We start from the raw sequence: 9645 nt of genomic DNA, 5'->3' as shown, positions 1-9645 counted from the left end.
ACAGTAATAGTCTCCAAATGATAAATAATAAATTTTACAAATTAGCAATTCTAGTCATGAAATGGGGTTGCAGAGTGGAATTTCAAGCATGGAGACCTGTGCATCCCAAATGATTTCCATCCATTACCATCCTCCTGAATTCCTGATTCCTGCTCCCATAGCATCATGATCGGTACTACTTCATAAAATCTGCCCCACATTTTTTGATGTCATTCTTGGTGCAGAACTCAGCTTGCATATGCAGTCCTCTATTTTATTGCGTTATTCTGACCTCTACAGAGCCTTGATTCACTTGAATAGACCTACTGTACTGCTTGGGAAAGATTACCAGTATATACGAATTAAATAACAGCCTTGGAGGAAGCTTAATTTTAATTGCTCACATCAGACATGTCAATTTTATGAAAAATCATCAGGTTGATCTTCACAATACAGCAAATTAAATTCTTAATTTGCATAATATTAATATGCATGTTTTTTTAAAATTCATAGCATTTTGGTGTTAACAAGCCTGCAAATTTCTAATAAGTTTAATTTATTTAAAACAGACAAATTGAATTAAATTAACATTTTAAATGAAAGTCAGTTTAATTGCTGTCCGTTTAGACAGTGCAGCTCGGTATTAAAACACTGAGGAATGGGTTGACACTGACATAGAAATACATAACAGTTACAAAATGGAAACAGGGCATTTGGATCAACTAGCCCAGGTTGACGTTTATAAGTGAGCAATTAATTCTAATCGCAGTTTGCATATCCTTTCAGTTTCTGTCTTAACTACTATCCCTAGAAATGATTTCCACATCTGTACAACTCTGCGTAGAAACATTTCTCCTGGCCTCTGTTCTAAACCTCTTGCATTTAATCTTGTACCTATGGCCTCTAACTGCTAGAAATGTCTGCTTCTATCTACTATGCCCCATCCTTTCATCATTTTAAACACTTATATCATATTGGCCTGTAAACTGTTGGTTCAAACAAACCAGCTTTTCAAAACTTTTTCCATATTTGTATTTCCTCATCCATGCAGTATCCCAGTGAATCTGCACTGTCATGCAGAGCCCATTGCACATAATACTCTAATTAAGGCCTTATTAAGCTCTATATAAGCTCATTATCTCTTGGCTTTTATATTGTATATCTCTTAAAATAACATTCTATTAGCAACCTTACAACCTTATCAGCCTGAAGTGCTGCCTTTAATGTTCTGTGAACCTACACCCCAAGGCCCTCTGTTCTTCCACAGCACTGAGCATACTTCCATTAAGAACAATATTACTGTTTTTCTTTACCAAAATGCAAAACCTCACACTTACTCATATTGAACTCGATCTGCCATTTTTTTTTAGCCGAATCCCCTATTTCACAAATATCCCCTTGCAGTTTTTTTTTTAAGAATTAGCTATAGCTTCTACTTTGGTATCATATGCAAACTTTATACACACTTCCTGTTAGTCTGTATCCAAATCATTGAAACGAGAACAGAAAGAGCCAGAAACACTCAGCAGTTCAGTTCTGAGGAAAGGTCACAGACCTGAAACGTTAACTCTGTTTCTCTCTACACAGATGCTGCCAGACCTGCTGAGTGTTTCCGGCACTTTCTGTTCTTGTTTCAGAGTTCCAGCACCCTCAGTATTTTGCTGCAAGTCATTGAACGTTGGCTGCCCACTGGGATGAAGGTACGAGTGGGAGGGAAGGGGGCATGAGAGGTGGTAACTTTCCGTGTTGTCCCAGGAGCCAACAATTAAATCCAGGAGCATTCCTGCTTCTCCTTGCCCCACAAACAAAAGTATTTAAACTGACCTGTTCGGGCCTCTTCATCTTGTCGGCAGCTCCCAACTATTTTCAGCCTGGAAGGATAGACTCCATAACTTCCCCGCTGAGATCTGAGTTAAAGTCACAGTCAAGGCCCAATAACATTGCCAGATCCTGTTTCATATGTTTAATGAAGAACCCCACCAGACAATTTTTCCCCAAAAATATACTTTATTCATAAAAATCTGTAAAAGTACATTACAAAAGATTACAAAACAGCACCAAGTTGACATTCCAGAAAGTGCAAAGGAAATCAGTTTTCTTCAGTACAGGTGTGAGTTGCCTCACAACTTTGCCATTCCATTTTACATCCACTGTACATTTTACAGCAAAACCATATTTGGTGTATACAGCCCGAGGGGTTTTCCATGGGTCCAGCCCCTCAGTTCACTACGGCCGGAGGACCTTACACTGTGGTCTTTCCCCATTGAGCCTTTGCTGCGGCTGCCGCAAGCTTTAGTGCGTCCCTCAGCACGTAGTCCTGGACCTTGGAATGTGCCAGTCTGCAACACTCGGTCGTGGACAACTCTTTGAGTTGGAAGACCAGCAAGTTTCGGGCAGACCAAAGAGCACCGAATTGATGGTCCTCCAGCAACAGTTGATGATTATCTCGATGTGCGTCCCTGGGAACAGCCCGTAGAGCACAGAGTCCTGTGTTGCAGAGCCGCTTGGGATGAACCTCGACAAAAATCACTGCCTCTCTTTCCACACCTGCTTAGCAAAGGCATCCATCCAGACGTCTGAGTAAAAATTGCCGTTGATAGGATACGGGGCAGCTTTCCAGCCTGTGAGTAATCCAGGGCACTTTAACACCCCACTTATGTGCTTTGGCTGGGTGGATTTGGTTAAAATAACACACTGCTTGCTCTGTTTTCTACATTCTAGCCAATTTTTAATCAAGTTTTTTATTTATACCTTAATTCCATAGCTCTTAATCTTCTCTAGGGATCTCTTACATGATACTTTGTTGCATTGTGGTTAATTTACTGGACTAGTAACCCAGAGGCTTGGATCAATGATCCAGAGACATGAGTTGAAATTGCACCATGGCAGTTGGTTAATTTAAATATAGTTAATTAAATAAATCTGAAATAAAAAGCTCGTATCTGTCATGGTGATCTTGAAACTACTGGATTGTTGTAAAAACCCAGCTGGCTCACTAATATCCTTAAGAGAAGAAAACTGCCATATTTAGCTGGTCTGGCCTATATGTGACTCCAGAAAGATAGCAATGTAGTTGACTACACCACGGCTGCAGATTGTACAATCTACAAGATGCACTGTAGCAACTCACCCAGGCTTCTTCAATCCATGACCTCAAACACCGAGAAGGACAAGGGCAGCAGGCTCATGGAAACACCACCACCTCCAAATTTCCTTGTCGGTCACACACCACGCTTGGAAATATATCATCATCGCTGCATCAACATCTTGAAATTCCCTACCCAACCATACTGTGGGAGTGCCTTCACTACAACGACTGCAGTAGTTCCAGAAGGCAGTTCATCGCCATCATTTCAAAGGGCAATAAGTGCTGCTTCACCAGCAACCTTGGCGCTTTTGAAATCGGTGCGGCCTGCTTCTAATTATTTTCTCTTCACCTAGATACTTGATAATTTCTTTCCTAATTAAAAACTCTAATCATTTCCCTATCATTACAACCAAAAGCTTCATAAAAATAGTACTTTCAGAAATATAATCCAACATGAATTAGAATCTCTGGAATAGATGATCTTAGTTTTTCGACTAAAATGATTGCTGTAATTTCTGACCAATACCACAGGTATCCATTCGGGGAAATGTGAAGGAAAGCAAGCATTATACAATGCATAGTTCTTAATTCCACAGTAAAAAGCTCAGTATTTTGGAGCTCTGCTGATGGCTGAGCTGGATAAACAGTGAGTGGCTAACAGCAATTCCAAATCTAAACCTCAATCACCAGTCTCTGCTAAGTCAGCTGAAGTCAGCCAAGGTGCCATTTGGAGAATGACAATTGGCCTCAGGACCCCTGCATTTAGGGAGGAAGAAATTCAACCAGTCTTACGGTTCCTGATTATTATTCAATTATGTCTGTGGGTAATGGACATATGTAGACATATGTAGACTGTATCTGATTTGCTAGTGATGTTGTCCACAGTTGAATCGTCTGCAGCCCCTTACTATTTATATTTAATATAAAATGAGTTACGGTATTAAAAGATGCCTAATGGCTGCATTAATTTCTTTGGCCTACACGCTAGGGTTCTAAAGAGATAGCTGCAGCAATTCCCTAGCTATGATTTTCCAAAATCCCTTAGATTCGGGAATTCTTCTTCTTCTTCTTCTTCTTTGGCCTCCTTGTCTCGAGAGACAATGGGTAAGCGCCTGGAGGTGGTCAGTGGTGTGTGGAGCAGCGCCTGGAGTGGCTATAAAGGCCAATTCTAGAGTGACAGGCTCTTCCACAGGTGCTGCATAAAAATGTGTTTGTCGGGGCTGTTACACAGTTGGCTCTCTCCTTGCGCCTCTGTCTTTTTTCCTGCCAACTGCTAAGTCTCTTCGACTCACCACACTTTAGCCCTGCCTTTATGGCTGCCCGCCAGCTCTGGCGAACGCTGGCAACTGACTCCCACGACTTGTGATCAATGTCACAGGACTTCATGTCGCGTTTGCAGACATCTTTATAGCGGAGACATGGATGGCCGGTAGGTCTGATACCAATGGTGAGCTCGCTGTACAATGTGTCCTTGGGGATCCTGCCATCTTCCATGCGGCTCACATGGCCAAGCTTTCTCAAGCGCCGCTGACTCAGTAGTGTGTATAAGCTGGGGATGTTGGCCGCCTCGAGGACTTCTGTGTTGGAGATACGGTCCTGCCACCTGATGCCAAGTATTCTCCGGAGGCAGCGAAGATGGAATGAATTGAGACGTCACTCTTGGCTGACATACGTTGTCCAGGCCTCGCTGCCATAGAGCAAGATACTGAGGACAAGGTACCGATGGTCTCATCAGATTGGAAGTTGGCAAATGTTACACTGCTTTTCAAGAGACAAAGGAGAGAGAGAACAGTGAACTACAGGCCAGTTAGCCTAATATCAGTCGTTGGGAAAATGCCAGAATCTATTACTAAGGAAGTCTTAACAATGCACTCAGAAAAGAAAAGTATGATGGGATCAAGTCAACATGGTTTTACTAAAGGGAAATCCTGTTTGACAAATTTATTAAGAGTTTTTTGAGGATGTAGCTAGTAGGGTAGATAAAAAGGAACTAATAGAGGTAGTATACATGGATTTACAAAAGGCATTCAATAAAATGCCACACAAAAGGTTAATAGGCAGGATGAGGGCTCATGGTGTTGGGAGTAATATATTAGCATGGATTGGTTAATGGACAAGAAGCAAAGAGTGGGCATAAATGGCGCATTTTCAAGTTGGCAGGCAGTGAATAGTGGAGTTCCGCAAGAATCAGAGCTGGGGCCTCAGCTATTTACAATCGATATTAATGACTTAGATGAAGAGACAGAGAGTAATTTATCTAAGTTTGCTGATGATACAAAGATAAGTGGAAAGGTAAGCTGTGGGGAGGACACAGAGAGGCTGCAAGGAGATATAGACAGGTTAAATGAGTGGGCAACAAGATGGCAGATGGAGTATAATGTGGGGAAGTGTGAAGATATTCACTTTGATCGCAAGAATAGAAAAGCACAATATTTTTTCAAAGGTGTGAAACTTGTAAGTGTTGGTGTTCAAAGAGACTTGGGTGTGTTTGTACAACGAACGCAGAAAGTTAACATGCAGGTACAGCAAGCAATTAGGAAGGCAAATGACATGTTGACCTTTATTGCAAGGGGATTGGAGTACAGGAATAAGGAAGTCTTGCTACAATTGTACAGGGTTTTGGTGAGATCACATCTGGAATACTGTGTGCAGTTTTGGGCTCCACTGTCATGCTGGAACCCCACCTACCAAGAATGAGGCATATTAATTTTGTCACATGGACATAGGCCGGAATTTTACGCCATCCCAGCGGGTCGAATGGTGGCGTGTGGGCGGCGTAAAATTGAGCGGCAGGCTCCAGGAGGCCTAACCGTCCCGATTCCACCTCCGACCAAGTTTACGGAGGTCCGGCGGGGGGCAGGGGGCTGAGAAGCGGCCCGCCTGCCCAAGGCCAATCAAGACCCTTAAGTGGCCACTTAACAGCCACTTAAGGGCCCTCGCCCGTCTCCACGGGTATTTTACCCATGGCAAGCGGGTGTGCCGGGGATGTGAAAGGCCACCCAGCCATAGCTGTCAGCCTTTCTGCTCCCCAGGGGGGTGGTGGGCCTGGCAATCGGGCAGCGATTGAGGGTGCCCGATTGAGGGCCGCCCCCGCCTCCCAACCCAACCCCGGGATCCAAGACACCCCCCTCCCCCCAAACGACCACCCTAGCCTCACCAGAGCACAACCAATTCCCCTGGTAAGGCTGCCCGAACTTACCTTCTGTCCCGGTTCCATTGCGTCCTGCTCCGTCGGCTGGGCTGCAGTCTCAGCAGTGTCCCGCTGATTAGCCGTCAGCTCACTGAGGCGGGACCTCCTCCCTCAAAGTGCGTGGAAGTCCCGCCTCGGGCCAATTGAAGCCCGGGGATCCGTAAAATACAGGACAGATCCCCAGGCTGGGCAGGAGCGGGATCGGCACTGACATTTACGTCGGAATCAGGCTCCCCACCGCCCAGCGTAAAATTCCGGCCATAAATTTCAAATTGCTGCTGGGAAGAAGAGAAGGCCTGTTACAAGGGCTGCCAGACTTGGCTGGAAGACATTTACATACCAATAAGGACAAGAGAGGTTACACCCCTTATCCATTTAACCCACAATGGACTTTGAGCACCAGACATTGAAGGCAAGGAAGCGCATTCCAGGCACTGCAAAGATAATACAATCCATAGAGCCAAGATGTGGTCAGACCAGTTAGTTACATGACTAACCTGCTTGGCAACCTGGATTTTTCTGAATTGTACAAACAGTTTGAACTCAAAGTGTCTGTTTGCTCCTGGATTGAAAAGACCTCTCCTGGCTGGCTCACCACAGCTTCTCCTGTCTGCTCCCATCTCTTTCTTACAGAACTCCAAACCTACTGAAGACACATGAATCCCAAGAGAGAAAAGTCTCCTACAGCGAACAAGGTTTAAGAAGAATACTGGGCCCCAACGAAAAGCAAGATCTACCTACAATCAAAGACTCTACAGTGAGCTCGAAGAATCATAACAAAAACTCTTCAGATATTGCCTCAAACTTTTCCACTTTATTTTTCTTCTGCTCTTTTCTGTCTCTATTTGCATGTGTGTATCAAGTATGCACGCTAGCGCAGGCACGTCGTATATCCTTAGGCGTCAACTGAATTAGAGTTTCATTTCAAGTTGAATAAATTTCAACTTTTCTTCTTTAAACCTAAGAAAACCTGTTTGTGCTGGTTGCTTTGCCTTATAATTGAAAAGCAGCGAACGAGGATTCACCAAGGGGGAGCTAAAAACACAATGTGTTTAAAAATAAAACCCTGTTACGGTAAGACCAGGTGAAGGCTGAGAGGGACCCCTAGACACCTTTCTCAGCTGGTCATAACAGAAATTTGAGGGCTACCATCCTAGATTTTACCCACAGACAAACGAGAGAAATTGGAAGTGGGAAACCAAATTGTTCTCAATCAAAAACAGCAAGATTTCTCTTGTGGTTGTGTGTGCTTGAATACTAACATGTCTGTAACTGAAGCTAGTAGCTCCCCAAGCCAGGATGAAGTAACTTGGGATAAGTTAAAAGCACTGTCTATGGAGGCGTTGAGGAAAATGGCTGAGCAATGTGGGATCACTGTCCATGCCAAGGCTAGGAAGTCTGAACTAAAACTAGTGGTTAACCATTTTTCCCTTGAATCTGAAGAGGCAGAAATGGCATTAGAAGCAGACTCCAACAGGGTGTTAGCAAAGATACAATTGGAACAGATGAAACTTGAATTTGAGGAAAGGGAAAGAGAGAGAGAGAGAGGCAGGAGAGGGAGAAAGAAAGAGCCTTCCAGAAGAAACGTGAAGAAAAAGAGAGAGGAGAAAGAGAAAGCAAGAGAGGAGAAAGAAAGAGAGAGAGAGGAGAGAGAGAGAGATAAAGAACCTTCCAGAAAGAATGCGAAGAAAGAGAGCTGATGTGGCTTGAGTTAACTAGGGGGTGACAGAGTAACCCCAGTGAAAGCATGGCCAATATGGAGGAGCGTAATTCAGGGCTGGGTACAGAATTGTTAAAACTAGCTCAACTAATTCCAAAATTCAATGAGGAAGATGTAGAAGTGTTTTTTGTGTCCTTTGAGAAACGGAGTTTGCAAGTTCTCCCAGTGACCGCATGGGTCTTCGCCAGGTGCTCCGGTTTCCTCTCACTGCCAAAGACTTGCAAGTGATAGGTAAATTGGTCATTGTAAATTGCCCCTAGTGTAGGGAGGTGGTAGGGAATATGGGATTACTGTAGGGTTAGTATAAATGGGTGGTTGTTGGTCGGCACAGACTCGGTGGGCCGAAGGGCCTGTTTCAGTGCTGTATCTCTAAATAAATAAATAAAAATAAATAAAAATAAATAAAATGGCCAGCTGAGGCCTGGCCTCTTTTACTACAAAGCAAGCTAACTTGAAAAGCCCATGAGGTTTATTGCCTGTTGCCAGATGAGAGTTCATCAAATTATGAACTGACCAAAAATGCTATCCTCGCGGCATATGAATTAGTACCCGAAGCCTATTGCCAAAAGTTTAGAACCCTCAAGAAGCAAGCTAATCAAACTTATCTGGAGTTTGAAAGAAGTAATCAGCTGGCTTTTGACCAGTGGCTGAGGGCTCTTGAAGATCAGCTCAGCTATGAGAATCTCAGAAAAATAATTCTTTTAGAGGAATTTAAAAATTCTCTCCTACTTTCCATTAAGACACATGTCGAGGAGCAGCAGGTTCAGAAAGCTCGGCAAGCAGCCGTTCTGGCCGATGAGTTTGCTTTAATTTATAAGTCAGTTTCCCAGAGGAGAAACTTTCCTAGTCACCCCCACAAATCCGAAAAGGACAAAGGGTGGGAAGGTGATAGGAGCACAAGCAGTCCTGGGAGAGAAAGAAAATCAGGAGACAGAGGGGACCCTCCTCTAGCCAAAAAGGAAGGTGCTGTAAGCAGAGTGAGACCCGGAGACCTGTGTGCTTTGATAGTAATAAAGCAGGGCATTTAAAAGCTGACTGCTGGAACCTAAAGGGAAAACCTGTAGGATTATTCAAGGCACACCCGCTCAGTGAAGAAAGAATCCTGGAGGAGAGCACAACAGAGGAAGCTGTAGCTTTAACTGCAGTAAGAGTGCAACCCGGGAAATTTGCTACTGCAAGTACAGGAAAAGTTAATAGGATTCTGAAGACAATCAGGGTTTTGGGTTTGAAGGGAAACTAGCACCATACCCCTTAAGGCGGCACAGTGGTGCAGTGGTTAGCACCGCAGCCTCACAGCTCCAGGGACCCGGGTTCGATTCCGGGTACTGCCTGTGTGGAGTTTGCAAGTTCTCCCTGTGTCTGCGTGGGTTTCCTCCGGGTGCTCCGGTTTCCTCCCACAAGCCAAAAGACTTGCAGGTTGGTAGGTAAATTGGCCATTATAAATTGTCACTAGTATAGGTAGGTGGTAGGGAAATATATAGGGACAGGTGGGGATGTCTGGTAGGAATATGGGATTAGTGTAGGGTTAGTATAAATGGGTGGTTGATGTTCGGCACAGACTCGGTGGGCCGAAGGGCCTGTTTCAGTGCTGTATCTCTAATCTAATCTAATTTAAGTGGGGCAAGCAAGCCCATAGTAATTCTCAAGGAGACTGGGGCCACTAGATCC

The sequence above is a fragment of the Heterodontus francisci genome, chromosome 9 (assembly GCF_036365525.1).
Source record: "Heterodontus francisci isolate sHetFra1 chromosome 9, sHetFra1.hap1, whole genome shotgun sequence".
Classification (NCBI taxonomy): domain Eukaryota; kingdom Metazoa; phylum Chordata; class Chondrichthyes; order Heterodontiformes; family Heterodontidae; genus Heterodontus; species Heterodontus francisci.
The sequence above is the reverse complement of the archived record's forward strand: the minus strand, read 5'-3'. Positions refer to the sequence as shown.